At 46.6% G+C, this 24,903-nt stretch overlaps 1 long non-coding RNA gene and 1 pseudogene across 1 annotated transcript; one reads left to right on the top strand and one right to left on the bottom strand.

The window, feature by feature from the left end:
- LOC132394661 (butyrophilin subfamily 1 member A1-like) overlaps window positions 1-333 on the bottom strand; it is a 49,249-nt pseudogene extending 48,916 nt beyond the window's left edge.
- On the top strand, window positions 334-6,126 carry LOC132394663 (uncharacterized). The gene is made up of 3 exons (XR_009512395.1): window positions 334-525; window positions 1,307-1,452; window positions 5,939-6,126. It is a non-coding gene; the product is annotated as an uncharacterized LOC132394663 (long non-coding RNA).
- Window positions 6,127-24,903: the final 18,777 nt, after the last annotated feature.

A 24,903-nucleotide genomic window follows, 5' to 3' on the forward strand; every position in this document is an offset into this window, starting at 1 on the left:
AAGGGTATCGGCCCCGAACCGTCGACTTTGTACTCTTCTTCCTGACTTCCTCAATTTCCTGCGGCATTTTGTGTGTGCGCTTTAAAATCTTTGCACTGTTTCTTTCTTTTATATTTGATTTAAATAAACTTTCTTTTTATGGTAAAAAAACAACTTTGTTCCCACTCTCTCGCCAGCCCGTCTGATTTTTTTTACTGCGGTGCTCCCGAACCGAAACGTTGGAGTCTGCGCAGTATCACCACCCTCCCCACTCACTACAACTCCTCAACTCTTACCACTTTACGGGTTAAAAGCCCTTCCACCCGCTCTTCCCAGTCACCGAGTGGATCAGCGAAAATCCTCCCGGCCCAGACTGAAACTCTGTGCCGCGATCTCTGCACAATCTAGTGCCCGACTTCCGCCTCCCTGACCCTGGGTGGTTCCCAGCCCTGGGAACGAAGCGAAGTCTCGGCCAGAGCCGCCTTCGGAGGGAGGAAAGAGGGAGACCGGTCTCCCTTTCATGGAGCCCCGCTAGGAAACTTGAAGGTGACCCTCTTTGCCCAAGCGCCTCCCCAGCCCCAGTCACCCGATCAAACCCAGGAGCGGCCGCTTCTCCACTTGCCTGGGCGTGTCGGGGAAAGTGAAAGCATACTAGTGATAGGGACGGAGCAGGGTCCACAGACAAGCAAACTTTGTTTCTTACAGTTAAACATGTTAATTGTTACGTTAATTTCAAGAACATCCTCCTTTTCAGATTAGTTAGAATCGAAGTTCCAATCCCCTTGTCTAAAGGGAACATTAGGGGGGGCTTCATCACACAGAGAGCGGTGGGACTGTGGAATGAGCTGCCAGCTGAAGTGGTGAACCCAGGCTCGCTTTTAACATTTAAGAAAAAATTGGACAGGTATATGGATGAGAGGGGTATGGAGGGATATGGTCCAGGTGCATGTCAGTGGGACTAGGCAGAAAAATGGTTCGGTACAGCCAAGAAGGGCCAAAAGGCCTGTTTCTGTGCTGTAATGTTCTGTGAAACAAAACCAGAGATTCTGCAGATTCTGGAAATCCAGAGAAACACACAAAGTGCTGAATGCCAGGCAGAATCTAAGGAAATGATAAACAGTCGATGTTTCGTGCCACATCAGGACTGGGAATAGTGCGCAGGTAAATGGTAGAATCTGTTTCGCTCACAGAACAGCTCACCACAGGTACAGGTTCACAGCCACATTGTTTATCTCCCTTTGATTTCCTGTATTCTGATGGCCTTCTCCCAGCACATGACCTGCTTATCTCCTCCCCCGGTTTCACACTTCTTTCCCTTTCTTCCAAGGTCCACTGTCCTCTCCTGTCAGAGTCCTTCTTCCTCAGCCTCCTCTGCCCGTCAAATCCCAGCTTCTCACCCCACCCCACCCCACCCCATCCGGGGGTAAGAAGATCACACACCGGCTCGTCACCGAGGGTTCAGCAGTGGAAAGGGTGAGCAGTTTCAAATTCCATTCATCGTCATTCAGCCTCACACAAGAATACAGCCGATCGAAATGGCGTTCTCTGTAAAACGGTACATACAGTCACACACAGCACAATGCACATGTCAATACACTAGCAGGAAAACACAGTCACAACAAATAATTCACCCCAGGTCTGTGAGTGGCATGGCCTGTAGGTTGTTGGTGCTTGGGATGCTGGCCTCGAGCCATGTGTCTCCAAGAACAAGCACTCAGCAGTTCCTCATCCCACACCGGTTCAGCAGACGAACGCAAATCAGCTCACCTCGCACCGGCGGAGAGCAGAGCCAATGGGAGGGGTCATCTCCCAACCCAGCATGGACACCTGCTGTTTCCTACACTGCCTTTGGCGTCCCATCCTGGGAGGTTGTCACACCATGTGGGCCTCATCCACACGTGTTGAACCAGACTGGCGGTATTTCCTATAATGTTAGTCTAGGCCCAAAAGGGCACAGCCTCAGAATAGAGGGGCATCAATTCAAAACATAGATGAGAAGGAATTCCTTTAGCCAGAGGGTAGTGAATCTGAGAAATTCATTGCCGTAGATGGCTGTGGAAGGCAAGTCACTGAGTTTATTTAAAGCAGAGGTTGGTAGGTTCTTGAATAGTCAGGGTGTCAAAGATTACTGGGAGAAGGCAGGAGAATGAGGTTGAGAGGGGTAATAAATCAGCAAGGATTGAATGACTGGGCAGACTTGGTGGGCCAAATGATCTAATTTTGTTCTTGTATCTTATAGCATCATGGGGCCAGTATTTATTGCACATCCCAATGCCCCAAAGAAATGCTGACACCTTTTGTGAAAGGAGAGGGATAAGGGGGATGTCAGATGGTCCCTGCCACCTGTAGAAGCTGTGTTTTGAAAGGATATTGTCAAGGCAAGAAAGGAAGTGAGAATGAGAATCACAATCAACTGTATTATCATTGTTAGGCTGCGAAATGTTTTAGTGACAGCAGTACAGTGCAAGGTTTTAAAAAGACCTGTAAGTTACAATACGAGAAGCACTCTGTTGGTCGAGGTCGACCATGGAATTTGCTTCCTATCTTTCACATGCCGGTGTGCAAGATGGGGCTGTACAATACGGTACACGAGCTGTTGTCTGTGTATCCTATCTTTCACATGCCGGTGTGCAAGACGGGGCTGTACGATATGGTACACGAGCTGTTGCCTGTGTATCCTATCTTTCACATGCCAGTGTGCAAGACGGGGCTGTACGATACGGTACACAAGCTGTCGCCTGTGTATCCTATCTTTCACATGCCAGTGTGCAAGACAGGGCTGTACGATACGGTACACGAGCTGTTGCCTGTGTATCCTATCTTTCACATGCCAGTGTGCAAGACGGGGCTGTACGATACGGTACACAAGCTGTTGCCTGTGTATCCTATCTTTCACATGCCGGTGTGCAAGACGGGGCTGTACGATACGGTACACGAGCTGTTGCCTGTGTATCCTATCTTTCACATGCCGGTGTGCAAGACGGGGCTGTACGATACGGTACACAAGCTGTTGTCTGTGTATCCTATCTTTCACATGCCGGTGTGCAAGACGGGGCTGTACGATACGGTACACGAGCTGTTGCCTGTGTATCCTATCTTTCACATGCCGGTGTGCAAGACGGGGCTGTACGATACGGTACACAAGCTGTTGTCTGTGTATCCTATCTTTCACATGCCGGTGTGCAAGACGGGGCTGTACGATACGGTACACAAGCTGTTGCCTGTGTATCCTATCTTTCACATGCCGGTGTGCAAGACGGGGCTGTATGATATGGCTCACGAGCTGTTGCCTGTGTATCCTATCTTTCAAATGCTGGTGTGCAAGACGGGGCTGTACGATACGGTACACAAGCTGTTGCCTGTGTATCCTACCTTTCACATGCCGGTGTGCAAGACGGGGCTGTATGATACGGTACACAAGCTGTTGTCTGTGTATCCTATCTTTCACATGCCAGTGTGCAAGCCGGGGCTGTATGATACGGTACACGAGCTGTTGCCTGTGTATCCTATCTTTCACATGCCGGTGTGCAAGACGGGGCTGTATGATACTGTACACAAGCTGTTGTCTGTGTATCCTATCTTTCACATGCCGGTGTGCAAGACGGGGCTGTACGATACGGTACACGAGCTGTTGCCTGTGTATCCTATCTTTCACATGCCGGTGTGCAAGATGGGGCTGTGTGATACGGTACACGAGCTGTTGCCTGTGTATCCTATCTTTCACATGCCGGTGTGCAAGACAGGCTGTACGATACGGTACACAAGCTGTTGCCTGTGTATCCTATCTTTCACATGCCGGTGTGCAAGACGGGGCTGTACGATACGGTACACAAGCTGTTGCCTGTGTATCCTATCTTTCACATGCCGGTGTGCAAGATGGGGCTGTACGATACGGTACACAAGCTGTTGTCTGTGTATCCTATCTTTCACATGCCGGGGTGCAAGACGGGGCTGTACGATACGGTACACGAGCTGTTGCCTGTGTATCCTATCTTTCACATGCCGGTGTGCAGGACGAGGCTGTATGATACTGTACACAAGCTGTTGCCTGTGTATCCTATCTTTCACATGCCGGTGTGCAAGATGGGGCTGTATGATACGGTACACGAGCTGTTGCCTGTGTATCCTATCTTTCACATGCCGGTGTGCAAGACGGGGCTGTACGATACTGTACACGAGCTGTTGCCTGTGTATCCTATCTTTCACATGCCGGTGTGCTAGACAGGGCTGTGTGATACGGTACACGAGCTGTTGCCTGTGTATCCTACCTTTCACATGCCGGTGTGCAAGACGGGGCTGTATGATATGGTACACAAGCTGTTGTCTGTGCAGCAGGCTCCCGCCACGCTGCTCATGATGAATTCAAAGGAAAAGCAGAGACTGATTGCCATAGGTGGCATTGCGAGAGGCCCCTGTCGATTGATCAAACCTGTGACCCAGCCACAGACAAAACTCCACAAAGGATGTACCCTCTTAACACCATTTAAAATTCCTTCAAATCATAACATAATCATCAGCACACACACAAGATGCTGGTGGAGCGCAGCAGGCCAGGCAGAATCCATAGGGAGAAGTACAGTCGACATTTCGGGCCGAGCCCCTTCATCAGGACTAACTGAAAGAAGAGTTAGTAAGAGATTTGGGAAGGGGAGGGGCAGGGGGAAGATCCAAAATGATAGAAGACCGGAGGGGGTGGGGTGAAGCTACGAGCTGGAAAGGTGATTGGCAAAAGGGATACAGAGCTGGAGAAGGGAAAGGATTATGGGATGGGAGGCCTCGGGAGAGAAAAGGGGGAAGGGAGCACCAGACGGAGATGGAGAGCAGGCAGAGTGATGGGCAGAAAGGGAGAACAAAAGGAGGGGAAAAAACTAAATATATCAGGGATGGGGTAAGAAGGGGAGGAGGGGCATTAACAGAATTAGAGAAGTCAATGTTCATGCCATCAGGTTGGAGGCTATCCAGCCGGTATATAAGGTGTTGTTCCTCCAACCTGAGTGTGGCTTCATCTTGACAGCAGAGGAGGCCATGGATAGACATATCCGAATGTGATTGCAACGTGGAATTAAAATGTGTTGCCACTGGGAGATCCTGCTTTCTCTAGTGGACAGAGCATAGTTGTTCAGCGAAATGGTCTCCCGGTCTGCGTCGGGTCTCACCAATATATAGAAGGCCACACCGGGAGCATCGGACGCAGAATATCACACCAGTCGACTCACAGGTGAAGTGTTGCCTCTCCTGGAAGGACTGTCTGGGGCCCTGAGTCCCTCTCACAAGCAGTCCTTGCCTGCTCTCCATCTCCCTCTAGAGCTCCCCTCCCCTTTTCTTTCTCCGTAAGCCTCCCGTCCCAGGATCCTTTCCCTTCTCCAGCTCTGTATGACAATCAATTTGCCAATCAATTTTGCCAATCAATTTCGAGCTCTTAGCTTCATCCCTCCCCCTCCTGTCTTCTATCATTTCGGATCTCCCCCCTCCCCCTCCCACTTTCAAATTTCTTACTATCTCTTCTTTCAGTTAGTCCTGACGAAGGGTCTCAGCCCGAAACGTCGACTGTACTTCTTCCTATAGATGCTGCCTGGCCTGCTGTGTTCCACCAGCATTTTGTGTGTGTGCTTGGATTTCCAGCATCTGCAGATTTCCTCGTGTTTGTGTTTTTAAATAATTATCAGCCCAGTATTTTTCCATACCTTGGTGGGACCTGCTGCACCCTCTTATCTCTTACAACCTTTAGCCCAGACACATAATTTTGGAAGAAGACAACAACAGGTATGTAAAGAGGAAAACTTTCTTTGTCAGTATTTCATCTTAATAATGTGCGTTCAACATTGAGGCAAGACACTGGTCAATATGAGGGAAAATAGGCCATTATCACATTCTAACCTGACGCCATTTTGTCTTCAAACTTCAATTTTATTTTGGCTTATACCAGGGAGGAATCACAATTAACTCTTTCCTTACACAGGGAAATGCGCCTTCTCTAGCAGCTTCCCGGTGTTGAGGATGACTGGATTCCACTCCAGAAATGAGGTGACGGATGAGGCCAATGTGGGATCTGCAGTGTGGGATTAGTACATGTGTGTGGTTTATGGTTGATGAGACTCGGTGGCCAAAGGTCCTGTATCTGAGCTTTATTCGTAATAAAAGTATTAAACCTGATGTGAAAACTGTTTTACATTCTGAGTGCCATCTGGTCAAAACATTCGATCATATTTATACAGTTGTATAAGATGATGAGAGGCATTGATCGTGTGGATAGTCAGGCCCAGGGCTGAAATGGCTAGCGTGAGAGGGCGCAGTTTTAAGGTGCTCGGAAGCAGATACAGAGGAGATGTCGGGTGAGTTTTTTACGCAGAGAGTGGTGAGTGCGTGGAACGGGCTGCCAGCGATGGTGGTGGAGGCGGATACAACAGGGTCTTTTAAGAGCCTCCTGGATAGGTATATGGAGCTTAGAAAAATACAGAGTTATGGGTAACCCTAGGTAATTTCTAAGGTAAGGACGTTTGGCACAGCTTTGTGGGCCAAAGGGCCTGTACTGTGCTGTAGGTTTTTCTGTGTTCCTGACTCACTGCACCATTGTCACTCAGGTTGCCTCAGAGGTGATTCAACTTTTCAATGCTTGTGGAGCTTCGCCACTTGAATTAACCCCTCCATGTCTGGTAGCAGAAGGAGCCTCAATTAAGGTCTTTTTCCACAGAGTTTTTGCTTTAGCTACACTGAGATTTAGTTCATCCCTCAGCACGTCCTTCTGTCGCCTGGACTGTGCCAGCTGGCGGCATTCCCTTATGGACATCTCGCTGTGCTGAGAGACCAACAGGTTTCGGGCAGACCAAAGATCGTCCCTCTCTGAGTTGATGATCTTGCAGCAGCAGTTTCCATGCTGAATGTCTCAATGACACTGAGATCACCGGAAACAGGAACATCAGCACTTAGGGCGGCAGGTCAAATGTCTCGTTTTGAGAGGGAGGCTGAAATGTTACACCCCGTAGGACCCCTGATCTCACTTGAGGGTCCTGTCTTCGGTAATACCCCACTGTTGTGGAGGAGATGTGTTGTGCAGGGGCTGGGGTGATCTGACGGACAGATGGACAGATTATCGGGGTGTTGGGAGGGGTTCACACACTTGGTTGGGAGAGGTCAGCTCAGACATGTCACTGGGCCTGACGAATCTGCAGAAACAGAATCAGAATCGGGTTTGTTATCTCTGTTTTATATGATGTGAAATGAGTCTCTTTGAAGCAGCAGTGCAGTGCAAAGACATACTTTGTTGGCATTCGTCTGTCTGGAAGGACCATGGGTGATGGTGATGATCATCACAAGTCTGGAGATCCTCTGAGTCCAGTTGTTCAGATCCCCTCTCGGCCTCACCAAGGAAGAGCTTATGAAGCAATCCGTTTGGCACCAGCTTGGCTGCAGGAGCTGCCGGAAGGATGTTCAATGACGTCCAGCCGCAATACGGGCTCCACTCCAGATGTTCTTCGTTTTTCCCGAGGCTGCCCACAAGGCTGGGGATCTGGTTCATGAGCACCAGGACGTGTCCAGCCACCGGGCAGCCTGCGAACTACATTTGCAGGGGCCAGGCCTCCTCCCTGTTAGTCAGCCTTAGTCTGAAAGGAGTTTAGTTTCTGTGTGTCACCAGCGAGGGGCACTACATGAGACTTAAACACAAAGTACACCGCAGATGCTGGGGTCAAAGCAACACATAAAACAAGCTGGAGGAACTCAGCAGGTCAGGCAGCATCCGTGGAAATGAGCAGTCAACATTTTGGGCCGAGACCCTTCGTCAGGACTGAAGAGGGAGGGGGCAGGGGCCTATAAAGAAGGTGGGGGCGGGTGGGAAGGAGAAGGCTGGTAGGTGCCAGGTGAAAACCCAGTAAGGGGAAAGATCAAGGGGTGGGGGAGGGGATAGGCAGGAGATAGCACTGTGGGTAGTAGAAGAAGGCAGAGTCATGAGAGAGGTGATTGGCAGCTAGAAGAGGAGGCAGAGTGAAGGTGGGATGGGGGAAGGGAGAGGGAGGGAATTACGGTAAGTTGGAGAATTCGATGTTCATGCCAAGGGGCTGGAGACTACCCAGACGGTAAACGAGATGTTGTTCCTCTAGCCGAAGTTTGGCCTCATCACGGCAGTAGAGGAGGCCATGTATGAACATATCCGAATGGGAATGTGGAGCAGAGTTGAAGTGGGTGGCAACCGGGAGATCCTGTCTGTTGTGGCGGACGGAGCGGAGGTGTTCGACGAAGCGATCCCCCAATCTGCGTCGGGTCTCGCTGATGTAGAGGAGGCCACACCGGGAGCAATAGACGACCTCAACAGACTCACAAGTGAAGTGTTGCCTCACCTGGAAGGACTGTTTGGGGCCCTGAATAGTGATAAGAAAAGAAGTGTAGGATCAGGTGTAGCCCTTGCGCTTGCAGGGATAAGTGCCCGGTGGGAGATCTGTGGGGAGGGACGTGTGGACCAGGCAGTGTGGAGGGAATGAACCCTGCAGAAAGCAGAGAGGGGTAGAGAGGGAAAGATGTGCTTTGTGGTGGGGTCCTGTTGAAGGTGGCGGAAGTTGCGGAGGATAATGTGCTGGATCCGGAGGCTGGTGGGGTGGTAGGTGAGGAAAAGGGGAACTCAGTCCCGTTGTGGTTACGGGAGGATGGGGTGAGGGCCGAAGTGCGAGAAATGGAGGAGATGTGATTGAGGGCATCATTGATGATGGCAGAAGGGAAGCCACGATCCTTAAAGAAAGAGGACATTTGAGATGTCCTGGAATGGAAAGCCTCATCCTGGGAGCAGATGCGGCAGAGACAGAGGAACTGGGAATAGAGAATAGCATTTTTACATTTGGCAGGGTGTGAAGAAATATTGTCGAGGTAGTTATGAGAGTTAGTAAGTTTATAGAAGATATCAGTGGATGGTCTGTCTCCAGAGATGGAGACCGAGAGATCGAGAAAGAGGAGAGAAGTGTCCGAGATGAACCAAGTGAATTTGAGGGCTGGCTGGAAGTTAGAGGCAAAGTCGATGAAATTGACGAGCTCAGCATGGGTGCAGGAAGCAGCACCAATGTAGTCGTCAATGTAGCGAAGGAAAAGTTGGGGAGCAGTACCAGTATAGATTTGGAGCATAGACTGTTCCACATAACCAACGAAGAGGCAGGCATAGCTGGGGCCCATGCGAGTGCCCAGAGCTACACCTTTGGTCTGAAGAAAGTGGGAAGAGCCAAAAGAGAAGTTATTAAGTGTGAGTACCAGTTCCGCAAACCGGAGGAGTGTGGTGGTGTTGGGGAACTGGTGAGGTCTATTGTCAAGAAAGTAGTGGAGGGTTGTGAGGCCTTCTTGATGGGGAATTGAGTGTCTAAGGATTGGACATCTATAGTGAAAATGAAGCGGTCAGGACTGGGGAGCTGGAAGTTATTGAAGAGGTGGAGGACATGGGATGTATCCCAGATGTAGGTGGGGAAGGACTGAACTATGGGTGACAAAATGGAGTCCAGGTAGGCAGATACAAGTTTAGTGGGGCAGGAGCAGTCCGAAACGATGGGTCTACCGAGACAGTCAGGCTTGTGGATCTTAGGGAGGAGGTAAAACCGAGCAGTGTGGGGTGCAGTAATTATGAGTTTTTTGGCTGAGGATGGAATGTCTCCGGAGTTGATAAGGACGGTGATGGACTTGCTACATAAGACTTGCTGTTGGGGAGGCTCTGTATTGGCAGGGAGAAACTTACACATTCAGCTCTCCTTTTCACACAACTGCCAGCCCGTGGTGGAAGCTGAAAGTGAGAGCTAAAAGCACTACCACCACACTACCACACTAAGCTCATCACAATGACCACTTTGACACCAAAGGCATAACATCACTATGAATTATAAAATAAATAGTGCAAGTGAAGGAATAATGGGGGAATCAGTGGGAATCTGTGTGTCATCCCCGGCACAAAGGAGATGGTTGTGGTGTTTGGAGCCGATCATCTCAGCCACAGGACATCTCTGCAGGAACTCCTCAGGACAGAGTCCTCGGCCCAAACACCCTCAGCTGCTTCCTCAACGACCGTCTGTCCATCGTAAGGTCAGAGGTCGGGATGGTCACTGATGACGACACAATGTTCAGCACCATCTGCCACCCCTCGGGTAATGAAGCAGCCCACAACACAAATGCAGCAAGACCCGGACAATATCCAGGCCTGGGCTGATAGGTGGCAAGTGACAATCACACCACACAGTGTCAGGCAGTCATGTCTGAGGGAGGGATCTCTGGGAATCATGAGAACTGGGAAAGTTTGTAATATGTTTAAACTAGGTGCTTATATTTTGGGAAATTATGGTAAAGTTAGACCAAGGGAGAAGGTCACTGAGAGGTGACAGTCGGTGGAGTGATTAGACTGTGGACGTGTTCAGTCAGCAAGGTGAAGCTCACTGGATCAAAGGTAACATAGAAAACATAGAAAATAGGTGCAGGAGTAGGCCATTCGGCCCTTCGAGCCTGTACCGCCATTCAGTATGATCATGGCTGATCATCCAACTCAGAACCCTATACCTGCTTTCTCTCCATACCCACTGATCCCGTTAGCCACAAGGGCCATATCTAACTTCCTCTTAAATATAGCCAATGAACTGGCCTCAACTGTTTCCTGTGGCAGAGAATTCCACAGATTCACCACTCTCTGTGTGAAGAAGTTTTTCCTCATCTCGGTCCTAAAAGGCTTCCCCTTTATCCTTAAACTGTGACCTCTCGTTCTGGACTTCCCCAACATTGGAAACAACCTTCCTGCATCTAGCCTGTCCAATCCCTTTATAATTTTATATGTTTCAATAAGATCCCCCCTCAATCTTCTAAATTCCTGTGAGTATAAGCCTAGTTGATCCAGTCTTTCTTCATATGAAAGTCCTGCCATCCCAGGAATCAATCTGGTGAACCTTCTCTGTACTCCCTTCTATGGCAAGAATGTCTTTCCTCAGATTAGCGGACCAAAACTGCACACAATACTCTATGTGCGGTCTCACCAAGGCCTTGTACAACTGCAATTGTACTCAAATCCTGCTCCTGTACTCAAATCCTTTTGCTATGAATGCCAACATACCATTTGCCTTTTTCACCGCCTGCTGTACCTGCATGCCCACCTTCAATGACTGGTGTACAATGACACCCAAGTCTCGTTGCACCTCCCCATTTCCTAATCGGCCACCGTTCAGATCATAATCTGTTTTCCTGTTCTCTCAACCAAAGTGGATAACCTCACATTTATCCACATTAAATTGCATTTGCCATGAATTTGCCCACTGACCTTACCTATCCAAGTCACCCTGCACCCTCTTGGCATCCTCCTCACAGCTAACACCGCCGCCCAGCTTCGTGTCATCGGCAAACTTGGAGATGCTGCATTTAATTCCCTCGTCTAAATCATTAATATATATTGTAAACAACTGGGGTCCCAGCACTGAGCCTTGCGGTACCCCACTAGTCACTGCCTGCCATTCTGAAAAGGTCCCGTTTACTCCCACTCTTTGTTTCCTGTCTGCCAACCAATTCTCTATCCACATCAGTACCATACCCCCAATACCGTGTGCTTTAAATTTGCACACTAATCTCCTGTGTGGGACCTTGTCAAAAGCCTTTTGAAAATCTAAATATACCACATCCACTGGCTCTCCACTATCCACTCTACTAGTCACAACTTCAAAAAATTCTATAAGGTTTGTCAGAACCTTATGATTTTCCTTTCACAAATCCATGCTGACTTTGTCCAATGATTTCACCTCTTTCCAAATATGCTGTTATCACGTCTTTGATAACTGACTGTAGCATTTTCCCCACCACTGATGTCAGACTCACCAGTCTCTAATTCCCCAGGTTTTCTCTCCCTCCTTTTTTAAAAAGTGGGGTTACATTAGCCACCCTCCAATCCTCAGGAACTAATCCAGAATCTAAGGAGTTTTGAAAAATTATCACTAATGCATCCACTATTTCTTGGACTACTTCCTTAAGCACTCTGAGATGCAGACCATCTGGCCCTGGGGATTTCTCTGCCTTTAATCCCTTCAATTTACCTAACATCACTTCCCTACTAACATGTATTTCCCTCAGTTCCTCCATCTCACTAGACCCTCGGTCCCCTACTATTTCCAGAAGATTATTTATGTCCTTAGTGGAGACAGAACCAAAGTAGTTATTCAACTGGTCTGCCATGTCCTTGCTCCCTATGATCAATTCACCTGTTTCTGACTGTAAGGGACCTACATTTGTCTTGACCAATCTTCTTCTTTTCACATATCTATAAAAGCTTTTACAGTCAGTTTTTATGTTCCCTGCCAGCTTTCTCTCATAATCATTTTTCCCTTTCCTAATTAAGCCCTTTATCCACATCTGCCAGTCTCTGAATTTCTCTGAATAAACAGGTGGAGTTTGGATTGCAGACCGGCAGGAGAGTTTATCATCAGATAAGGAGACTCACGGCAGAAAAACAGGATCAGAAGTGAAAACAGTAAATTACAGAGAGCATTGAGAAATGGTTGTCAGTCAGATTGAGATAGTTTAGTTCAGGTGCCTTGTCCTTCGGCATGGGTGATCATGTCTCTCCAACCATCACGGTCCCTGACCCTCCGAATTGTAGCTGTTTCTAACCGTGATGTTAATCCTTCTGTCATTCTCATTCTCTGTCTGCCTCTGCTTCTTTTTCCTTCCAGCTTTCCAGTTGTAACTAAATATTCTATTGTCTCTCTTTGCATGATGTGTCCAAAGAGTTTTGATTGCTGTTTTCTGATTTTCTTAAGTAACGTACGTTTTGTTTTCGTTCTTTGTAGAATTTCTTCATTGTTTATCCTGTCCATCTATGATGTGCATAGCATTCTTCTGAGGAACCACATCTCTGCTGCATCGACTCTCTTTTCCACTGGATTTGTGATGGTCCTTGACTCACAGACATACATCAATACAGGAAGAATGTAGCAGCAGATGTCAATTATGAGTTTGAAGAGATTTGGTATGCCAAGAAATACACACAAAATCTTCTGTAGATGCATCAGGTAGGAGGTACAGAAGCACACTCAGCAATTCAGGAACAGCTTCTTCCCCTCTGCCATCTGATTCCTAAATATCATGACACATGCTAGTGATAATAAACCTGATTCTGATTCTGAGGTCAAATACTACAGAGAAATGTAGGTTCCTGATGAATTTTTATGACTGTTAAGTGAACCACAGTAGCCATCCCATTGGTGCTGGACAAACGTGCCATTGCGTGAGTTTGAATCCTAATACAGTAGTTCTGCAATTAATGCCATTAAAGGGGATAAAAACTGGCATCACGATGGTGACAGGGGTTGTCACCATCCTTCCTGCCACGCTCACCCTGTCTGATCTCTGTGACTGAGGTCTGCCCCCTGCTGGGGTTGCAAGCTTCACTGTTTTCAAACCACCACATTAAAGCATTCATTGTAAGATGTGATAGAGCAACTAGTCAAAAAATCCAGTGAACACAGGCCCAGGGCCATCAGATGCACTTCATGTGACAAGGCATTCAATCTTGGAATCATTTTCATGAGCCTTCTTTGACACTCTCCTGTTCGCTACAACAGATGATAAAAGGTCCCCAACATCCCACTGCACACAATGAAGGATCGCAGGATTCTTAGGAAATAGAATCTGTTCATTCCTTTCTTGTAACAGTCATCTACCAACGACCTGCCACTCCACCTGTCTTCATATCAGCTGCAGACCTTACAACAAAGCTATCAATTCCATCATCTGAATCACTGACATATAATTTGAAAAGAATCGGTCCCAACACTGACCCCAGTGGAACACCACTAGTCACTGGCAGACAACTGGAAAAGGCTCCCTTTATTCCCACTCTTTGCCTCCTGCCAATCAGCCACTGCTTTATCCATGCCAGAATCTTCCATGTAATACCATGGGCTTTTCCTTGTTAAGCAGGCTTATATATGGCATCTTGTCAAAGGCCTGAAAATCCAAGTTCACAACATCAACCAATTCTTCTTTGTCTATCCTGCTTGTTATTTCTTCAAAGACTTCCAGCAGGTTTGTCAGGCAAGATTTTCCCTTGAGGAAACCATGCTGACTATGGCCTATTTTATCATGTGCCTCCAATTATACCAAGACCTCAACCTTAATAATTGACTCCAACATTTTCCCAACCATGAAGGTCAGACCAACTGGTCTTTCTTCTACCTCTCTCCCTTCTTGAAGAGTGGAGTGACATTTGAAATTTTCCAGTCTTCTGGAACCATTCCAAAATCTAGTGATTTTTGAAGGTCATTATTAATGCCTTTACAATCTCTGCAGCCACGTATTTCAGAACCCCGAGGCGTACACTATCTGCTCCAGGTGACTTATCTACCTTCAGACTTTTCAGTTTCCCAAGACCCTTCTCTGTAGTTATGGTAACTTCACACACTTCATGACCTGATAGCTGGAACTTCCACCACCCTGCCAGTGTCTTCCACAGTGAAGACTGATGTGAAATATTTAATTCAGTTCCTCCACTGTTTGTTTGCCCCACATTATTACCTCTCCATCATTTTCAATTGGTCCGATATCCACTGACACCTCTCTTTTATAATTTATATATCTGAAGTAACTCTTGTCATCCTTCAATACTATTGGCTAGCTTACTTTTGTATTCCATCTTTATCTTTTTTATGATGTTTTAGATGTCATCTGTTGTTTTCAAAAAGCTTCCAATCCTCTAACTTCCCACTGTTTTCTGCTCTATTATATACCCTCTCTTTGGCTTTTATGTTGGCTTTGACTTCTCCTGTTAGCCACTGTTGTGTCATCTTTCCTTTGAATACTTCTTCCTCTTTGGGATGTATCAATCCTGTGCCTTCCGAATTGCTTCCAGAAATTCCAGCCATTGCTGCTCTGCTGTCCTCCTTGTCAATGTTCTCTTTCAATCAATTCTGGCCAGCTCCTCCCTCATGCCTCTGTAATTCTCTTTACTCCACGGTGATACTGATACATCTGACTTCAGTTTCTCCTTCTCAGAGTTCAGGGTGAATTCAATCATATTATGATCACTTTCCCTTGAGGGATCTGTTTCCTTAAGATCTATAATCAATTCCGATTCATTGCACAACACCTGCTCCAGAAGAGTTGATCCCCTATTGGGCTCAACCATGAGCTGCTCTAAAAAACCATCTTGCAAGCACTCTTGAAAATCCCCCTCCTGGAATCCAGCACCAACCCGATTTTGCCAATCTACCTGCATATTGAAATCCCCCATACACCATCAGCTAAAGAGAAAATAGTAAGGTATGAACCCGGATGGATAACCCAGCATTGACCTAGGCACTAGAAATGACAACTGTAAAACCAGCCCTGTTGACCCTGCAAAGTCCACCTTAGTAAGATCTGGGGACTTGTGCCAAAGTTGGGAGAGCTGTCTCACAGACCAGTCAACCAACAGCCTGACATAGTTGTACTGACAGAATCAGACCTTACATTCTGAACTCCACCATCCCCATTCCTGGGTATGTCCCATCTCACTGGCAGGACAGTCCTAGCAGAGGTGGTGGCACAGTGGTATACGGTGGAGAGCAAATTTCCCTGGCAGCTCTCAACATCGACTCTAGACCCCATGAAGTCTCACAGCACCAGGTTAAACATGGGCAAGGAAACCTCCAGTGATTACCAGGTACCATCCTCCCTCAGCTGATGAATAAGTACTTGGTCAAGTTGAGCAGCACTTGGAAGAGGCATTGCGGGTGGCAACGGTATAGAAGCTACTCTGGGTAGGGGACGTCGATGTCCATCACCAAGACTGCTTTGGTAGTACCAGCACAGACCGAGCTGGTTGGGTCCTAATGGACATAGCTACTAGACTGGGACTACAGCAGGAGCTGATGGAAAAACACACTCGACCTCATTCTCACCAACCTGCCTGCCGTGGAAGCATCTGTCCATGACAGCATTGGAACAAGTGACCACCGCACAGTATTTGTGGAGACTAAATCCTGTCTGCATAATGAAGAAACCCTCCACCGTGCCGTGTGGCACTACCACTAATGGGATAGACTTCGAACAGATCTAACAGCCCAAGACCGGCACCTGTGAGGCACTGTGGGCCATCAGCAGCAGCAAAATTGTACTCAACTACAATCTGTAACCTCATGGCCCAGCATATTCCCCACTCTATCATTACCTGCAGGCCAGGGGATCAGCCCTGGTTCAATGAAGAGTGCAGGAGGGCATGCCAAGAACAATACTAGGCATACATCAGTATGAGGCAACACCCAGGTGAAGGTACAATACAGGACTACTTGCATGCCAAGCACCGTAAGCAGCAAGTAACAGATAGGGGTTTGTCCATCGTCGTCGATGAAGACCTCGACACCATTATGATGGTGTAGAGACTAGCGCTTGATTTGGATTTAAGTGAGGGAGAGTTGTGCGGCATCAGCCTCACTGTCTCTTCCCAATTCCATCTGGATCCAGTGGCAAGATGAGTCGAGACGGCTGGAGATGGGACCAGGTGCAATGGATGACCAGGACATCTTCTGTGTCTTGTCCTGCTCCACACATTCCACGATGCTTGCAGAGACGGCCTTCTCGATAGTTGGAACTTCCATTGGTCCCATCCGCTCAATCCGCCGGAGTCTGTCTTCACATGCTGGGATAGACAACTCCCTATCTCACTGAGGGTTTGAGACCCCTCGGCTACCCTCACCTGGTTTAGCTGGCTTGTCGAAGCCGTTGCCCGGGGTGTGGCTGCTGTCCCATGTAAACAGCTACAGGGAGCCACAGGTGAGAGCTGAGAGCCAGGTGGGGACCAAAGGTGGACAGACCGCCCTGAAAAGGACATAACATGTTCCTCCATCAGAGGTGCTACCTCTCCCTGACACCCCATGCACCCCAAATGATAGATAGAGCTAAGTGGTCCCACAGCCAAGGGATCAGATCTAAGCTCTAGTCCTGCCACGTCCTCACTGGAGAAGGAGGCTCTACAAATATCCTCAATGACAGAAGAGCCAGGCAAACCTGTGTAAGAGACAATGCTGAGGCATTTGCACCAATCTTCTGCCAGAAGGGCCGAGTAGATGATCCAGCTCGGCCTCCTCCAGAAGTCCCCAGCGTCTCTGATGTCAGGATGCAGCCAATCCGATTCACTCCATGTAATATCGAGAAATGGCTGAGAGCAGTGGATACTGCAAAAGCTGTGGGCCCAGATAAAATCCCTGGCAATAGTCCTACAGCCAACACACACACACACACACACACACACACACACACACACACACACACACACACACACACACACACACACACACACACACACACACTCCATCAGAGTGGGACACACCGTCCAGCCTTATCCAGTCTCTCTCTACCATGAACTTCCCTTCAACCTGACATCACATCAACAGTTCACAGCCAGGCTCCAGGGTGAGATTGCTCAGGAGGATGATCTGGGAAGGGGTTTGGTAGATGTTTAATCCACAGCCCAACTCATCCATCCGGACTAAGATGTCTTCTTGAGGAAGTTCTGTTTCCATGGGTTTGTTCCATTTCCCTCGCACCATTTTCTATCTGTGTACCTAGAAAAATTTATTACATATTTTGTTAATTATGCCTGTTTCTACAACTTCTTCTGGCAGCAAATTCTACATATACCCACCTTCCTAACAGTGAGAAGGTTGCCCTGCAGATCTCTTGTTAAACATTCCCCACTCACCTCTAATATATGATCTCTGGTTGGACTCCCTTGTTTTGGGACAAAGACCATGAGTTTACACCTAACCTATATACCTCGAAAAGGGATATTGCCTCAACATTCTACTCTCCAAGGAAATAGCCTCAGCTTATCCAGATCCTTTTGACCCAATCCCTCCAGTCCTGGTAACTTCCTCCTGAAGCTTCCTGTCCAGTGTAATGGCATTCTTCTCATAGTTGGGGAAGCAGAAATGCACACAATACTCCAAGTGTGGTCCACAATCAATGTCAACAGAATTAGTGAAGTTCATGTGGATAATTACTACACCCTGTGCTGATCAATCCTCACTGTCACCTCTTCAAACAACTTCAATTTGTGAGACATGATTTCCCATGCATAACAGTTCCTAATCAGTTTGATCGTAACTGTCAGAAACTTTCCCACCACTGATGACAGCTTGGAGTTCCCTGGTAGGACCTTCCATCCCTTCTTAGCTACGGCCTCAAACTGAGCCACCCTCCAAACCATTGGTGGTGCATTGATCTACAGTCATTTGGAAAGGCAAGGACTAATTAGGGACACCCTGTTTGGCTTTCAGCAAGGAGAGTCATGTCTCATGAAGTTGACTGAGTTTCCTGAAGATGTAACAAAGATAATGGATAATGGGAGTGCAGTAGACATTGTCTGCATGGACTTCAGTAAAGTACTTAATGAGGTATCTCATGGTAGGCTACCCCACAGGGTAAGATCACATGGGATACAGTATGAACTGGCTCATTGGATACAGAATTAGCTGGGTGGAGGTCTCCGAACAGTGGTGTACTGCAGGAATTAGTGCAGTATCCACTGATTTTCATCATTCATATAAATGATTTGAAAGAGATTGTAGGTGGCATATTTAGTAGGTTTGTGGAGGACTCTAAAATTGCTGATATAGTGGACAGTGAAGAGGGTTATTTCAAAGTTCAAATCAAATGTTATTATCAAAGTACATAAATGTCACTGCATACAACCCTGAAATTAATTTGCTTCTGGGAATACTCAAGAAATCTACAGAATTGTAACTATAACTATAGGAAATAGAAAAGGTGAGCCAAAAGGGCAATGTTATGGTAGTCATGGGAGATTTTAACATGCAGGTCAATTGGGAAAATCAGGTTGGTAATGGATCTGAAGAGAGTGAGTTTATTGGATACCTAAGAGATGGCTTTTTAAAGCTGTTTGTCGTTGCGCCTACTAGTGGATCAGCTATACTAGATTGGGTGTTATGTAATGAAGCAGAGGCGATTAGGGAGCTTAAGGTAATAGAACCTTTAGGAACCGATGATCACATTCTGTTGTAGCAGTACTTCAGTGGAGTAAGGGAAATTACAGTGGTATGTTGGGGAAGTCCAGAAAAAGGAGTAACATTTTAAGGATAAAGGGGAAGCCTTCTAGGACCAAGATGAGGAAAAACTTCTCCACACAGAGAGTGGTGAATCTGTGGAATTCTCTGCCACAGGAAACAGTTGAGGCTGGTTCGTTGGCTATATTTAAGAGGAAGTTAGATATGGCCCTTGTGGCTAAAGGGATCAGGGGTATGGAGAGAAAGCAGGTACAGGGTTCTGAGTTGGATGATCAGCCATGATCATACTGAATGGCGGTGGAGGCTCGAAGGGCCGAATGGCCTACTCCTGCACCTATTTTCTATGTTTCTATGTTTCTATGAGAGAGGAGTTGATCAAAGAAAATTGGAAGGAGCTGCTGGAAGGGATGTCAGCAGAGTGCAATGGTGTGTGTTTCTGGGGAAATGAGGAAGCTGTAGGACATGTGTATTCCAAATGGTAAAATAGCACAACAATGGCTGGCAAGGGAAGTCAAAGCTATGGGAAAAATGAGGAAGGTGCAGGACCTGAGTGTTTCTTCATTTCTTCCAAAAATGAAGAAATACTCAAATGGTAAAATCATACAACCAACAAGGGAAGTCAAAGCTATTGTAAAAGCAAAAGAAAGGGCATACAACAAAGCAAAAATTAGTGGAAAGATAGAGGATTGGCAAGTTTTAAAAACCTACACAGAGCAACTTAAAAAATCATTTGCAGGGAAAGATGAAATGTGAAAGCATCTAGCAAATAATATCAAAGTGGATGGTATAAGTTTTCTCAAGTATATTAAAAATAAAAGAGAAATGAGAGAGGATATAGGACCACTAGAAAATGAGGCAGGGGAAATTATAACAAGGGACAAGGAGATGGCTGGTGAACTAAATAACTATTTTGCATCAGTCTTCACTATGGAAGACATTAACAGTATGCCTGATGTTGCAGTGTGTGAAGGAAGAGAAGTGGGTGCAGTTACTGTTACAAGAGAGAAGGTGCTCAAAATGCTGAAAGACCTAAAGGTACATAAGTCACACAGACCAGAGGAACTGCACCCTAGGGTTCTGAAAGAAGTACTGTTATTGATTGTGCTGGCATTAGAAATTATCTTTCAGAAATCATTGGACTGTGGCATGGTGCCAGAGGACTGGAAAACTGCAAATGTCACTCCACACTTTAAGAAAGGAAATCATAGAACAGTTAGCCTGACATCAGTGGTTGGGAAGATGTTTGAGTCAATTGTTAAGGATGAGGTGATGGAGTACTTGGTGACACAGGACAAGATAGTATAAAGTCAGTATGGTTTCCATCAGGGAAAATCCTGCCTGATGAACCTGTTGGATTTCTTTGAGGAGATTACAAGTAGGATAGATAAAGAGGATGTAGTGGATGTTGTATATTTGGACTTTCAGAAGGCCTTTGACAAGAAGCTGCCTACCAAGCTAAGAGCCTATGGTATTACTGGAAAGTTACTAACGTGTTTAGCACATTGGCTGATTGGTAGGAGGCAGTGAGTGTGAATAAAAGGATACTTTTCTGGTTGGCTGCCAGTGACTAGTGGTGTTCCACAGGGGTCAGTGCTGGGACCATTTATTTCTATGCTGTATATAAATTATTTGGATAATGAAATACAAGTGTTTGTAGATGGCTTTGTTGGCAAGTTTGCAGATGATACAAAGATTTGTGGAGGTGCAGGTAGTGTTGAGGAAATGGGTAGGATGTAGAAGGACTTATACAGATTAGGAGAATGGGCAAGAAAGTTGCAAATGAAATACAATGTTGGAAAATGCATGGTCATGCACTTTGGTAGTAGAAATAAATGTGTGGAGTATTTTCTAAATGGGGAGAAAATACAGGAATCTGTGATGCAGAGGGACTTGGGAGTCCTTGTGGAGAACACCCTGAAGGTTAATTTGCAGGTTGAGTCAGTGGTGAGGAGGGCAAATGCAATGTTGGCATTCATTTCAAGTGGTCTAGAGTACAAGAGCAGGGATGTGATGCTGAGGTTTTATACGGCACTAGTGAGGCCTCACCTTAAGTATTGTAAACAATTTTGGGCCCCTCATCTTAGAAAAGATGTGCTGGCATTGGAGAGGGTCCAGAGGAGGTTCACAAGGATGATTCCAGGAATGAAGGGTTATCATACGAAGAACATTTGATGGCTCTGGGTCTGTCCTCACTGGAACTCAGAAGGATTTGGAGGTTCTCATCAAAACCTTTCATGTGTTGAAAGGCCTAGAGAGAGTAGATGTTGAAAGGACGTTTCCCATGGTGGGACAGTCTAGGACAAGAGGGCACAACTTCAAGATAGAGAGACACCCTTTCAAGACAGAGATGCAGAGAAATTTCTTTAGCCAAAGGGTGGTGATTTTGTGGAATTTGTTGCCACATGCAGCTGTGGAGGCCAGGTAGTTGGGTGTATTTAAGACAGAGATTGATAGATTCTTGATTGGACATGGCATCAAAGGCTATGGGGAGAAGGACGGGAACTGGGGTTGAGGAAGAGAAAAAAAAGCACAGCTATGATTGAATGGCAGAGCAGACTTGATGTGCCAGATGGGCTAATTCTGCTCCTATATCTTATGGTCTTATAACAGAATCAATGGAAGACCACCCAACTAAGGTGTTCAACCAGAGTACAGAAGACAACAAGCTGTGCAAAAGAAATTATAAATAAATAGCAATAAATAAGGAGAACACGAGGTAAAAGTCATTGAATGCCAGTACATTCATTGTGGAACATTTCAATGGTGGGGCAAGTGAAGTTGAGTGAAATTATCCCCTTTTGTTCAAAAGCCTGATGATTGAGGTGTAACAGCTGTTCCTGAATCTGATGATGCAAGTCCTAGGACTTTTGTCCCTTCCTGTGATGCAGCCAGGCAATATACTCTCCATTTCGCATCTATAGAAATCTGTCAAAGCTTTAAATATCATGCAGAAACAACACAAACTCCTAAGGAATTTGAGGCACTGCTGTGCTTTCTTCGTAATTACACTTACATGCTGGGCCTAAGACAAGTTCACTGAAAAAGTAATACGTAGGAATTTAGAGTTGCTAACCCTCCCCACCTCTGATCCCATGGTGAGGACTGTCTCATCCCAACACGAGAGCAGCACCAAACAGCAGCCTACGCATTTAACCAATTCATCACAGAACAATTTACTGTGGACTATTAACCATTTGACTTTGTACTGTGGGAGGGATCTGGAGCCCCCAGAATAAAATCACACAGTCACATGGGAGAACATTCAACCTCCTTACAGACAGGCGCTGGAATCGATCTCTGATCTCCGGAATTCCCTGAGTTGTAATCGTGTTGTGCTGTCTGCTATATTACCATGATGCCCATGGTTTATCCAAGATTACAACGGGATCTTGACCAACTGGGCCAGTGGAATGTTGAATAGCAAATGAATTCTAATTCAGGAAAATGTGGTTGTTGCATTTTGGGAAGGCAACACAGAATGGGATTTACACAGCAAATGTTGGGGCCCTTGGGAGCATCGTAGAACAGAGGGACCAGGAGGTGATTGTCTTCATTGGTCAGAATACTGAGTAAAAGGTGGGATGTCAAGTTACGTTTGTATAAGATGTTGTTAAGGCCCCATTTGGGCACAGTTCTTGTTACAGTTCTTTGGGAAGAATGTCATCAAACTGAGCGGGTATAAAACAGATTTGCAAGGATGCTACCAGGACTGGAGGCCTTGGGTGAAAAGGAGAGGTTGGACCAGCTGGGACTTCTTTCCTGCAGCTTTCAAGGCTGCCAGATGAAGTTGTCAAGGTGGGTGCAGTTACAATGATTTAAAAGACATCTGGTCAAGTAGGAAAGGTTTAGAGGAATAATGGGCAAATGGGAATATGCGGAGATATTCCTCTTTAAATGCCTCCAATATTCACTCACTCCCATCCTCATCTGGATCCAGTTGTTACTCCAAACCTTCCACTGACCTTCTTCCACTGGCTATCTCATTTTTTTCATTCTTGAGGAAACTTACAAGGGGTGATTGATAGGTTCATGGCCTAAGTTAGAAGGGGTCAATTTTAGAAAACCTAGCACATTTATTTTTCAACATAGTTCCCTCCTACATTTACACCCTTTGTCCAGCCGTTGTGGAGCATACAGATCCCTTCTTTGTAGATTTCGATGTCTTGGACCTCCAGAGGTGATTGACAGCAGGGCTGATTGATATGTTCGTGGCCTAAGGTAGGAGATGAGTTATACGTCTCTCGTTACATGCACGTGCAGCTCAACTCTTTGAGTGATTATGCAGAAAGTTTGAAGTTAATAACTCAGAGGTAGGGGGCTGCATCAGTGGGACTTTAGGATGGTGTGTGTCCTGGTTTTGCAGAATCCTGTTTAACCCCTTTCGTACAGGGTGGAGCAATTCAGATCGACAGGTTTACAATACACCGTCAGGATAGATCGAAAAGTCTCTCAAAAGCAGAGGTGGAGGAGTATGCCTCATGATCAACTCTTCTTGGTGCACAGATGTATCAGTGCTGTCCCAAATCTGCTCAGCTGAAGTGGAATATCTCGCAGTTAAATGCCATGCATTTTACCTAGCACAGGAGATTTCCGTGATCATTATCATCCTGAATCAACCCTAATGCATGATCATTTTGGTAGCGTACCAACTCCAAGAAAGCCCAGCAGCATCTCTACTTTCTGCGAAGACTGAGGAAAGTCCATCTCCCACCCCCCATCCTCATCACATTCTACAGGGGTTGTATTGAGAGCATCCTGAGCAGCTGCATCACTGCATGGTTTGGTAATTGCACCATTTCAGATCGCAAGACCCTGCAGCGGATAGTGAGGTCAGCTGAGAAGATCATCGGGGTCTCTCTTCCCGCCATTACAGGCATTTACACCACACGCTGCATCCACAAAGCAAACAGCATTATGAAGGACCCCATGCACCCCTCATACAAACTCCTCTCCCTCCTGCCACCTGGCAAAAGGCACGGAAGCATTCAGGCTCACACGACCAGACTATGTAACAGTTTCTTCCCCCAAGCCATCAGACTCCTCAATACCCAGAGTCTAGACTGACACAAACTCCATGTCCTCTACTGTGCCTATTGCCTTTATTGTACTGTCTGCACTGTTTTGTGCACTTTACGCAGTCCTGTCTAGGCCTGTAGTCTAGTGTAGTGTTTGTGTTGTTTTATTTAGTTCAGTGTAGTTTTTCTACTGTTTCATGCAGCACCATGGTCCTTAAAAAAGTTGTCTTGTTTTTACTATGTACTGTACCAGCAGTTATGATCAAAATGACAAATGAAAAGTGACTTGACTTGAGAATGTCTGAGCAATGGGATCACCAGGCACGAAACAGTACACCCTAACGCCTTCACCATTGTTTTGGACAATTTTAACCAGGCAACTCTGAAAAAATCACTGAGCAATTACCATCAACAGATCACTTGCAATACTAGAGGAAACACCACACTGGACCATTGATACACCATTATGAAGAAGGCCTTTGTTCTCTTCCACGCCCTCACTTCAGGAAGTCTGATCACCTGGCTGTTCCTCTGCTCCCTGGGTAAAGGCAGAGACTGAAGTTTGCAGCACCAGTCTCCCCCCACCACCAAATCCCCGGGCACTCACTAATTATCTGCTCCCCCCCCCCCCCAGTCTCTGTCACCCTGGATGTGGAAAAAATGAATCCCGAGCCCGAGGTGTCTGAGGATTGGAAGAGTGTGAGATGGACTGAGATCCAGAGGGATCTCCCTGACACCGGGAAAAGGTTCAGTATCTGGTTTTGTGTGCTGGATCGGAGGGGTTCACATTGGGGAGACATTACTGGATTACTGGGAGTTGGACGTGGTGTGGAATCGGTACTGGTGTCTGGGAGTTGCCGCAGAGTTTATGCAGAGGAAGGAAAGGTTGGGCTGAGTCCGGAGACGGGATTCTGTATTAT

The sequence above is a fragment of the Hypanus sabinus genome, chromosome 5 (assembly GCF_030144855.1).
Source record: "Hypanus sabinus isolate sHypSab1 chromosome 5, sHypSab1.hap1, whole genome shotgun sequence".
In the NCBI taxonomy this organism is placed as follows: Eukaryota; Metazoa; Chordata; class Chondrichthyes; order Myliobatiformes; family Dasyatidae; genus Hypanus; species Hypanus sabinus.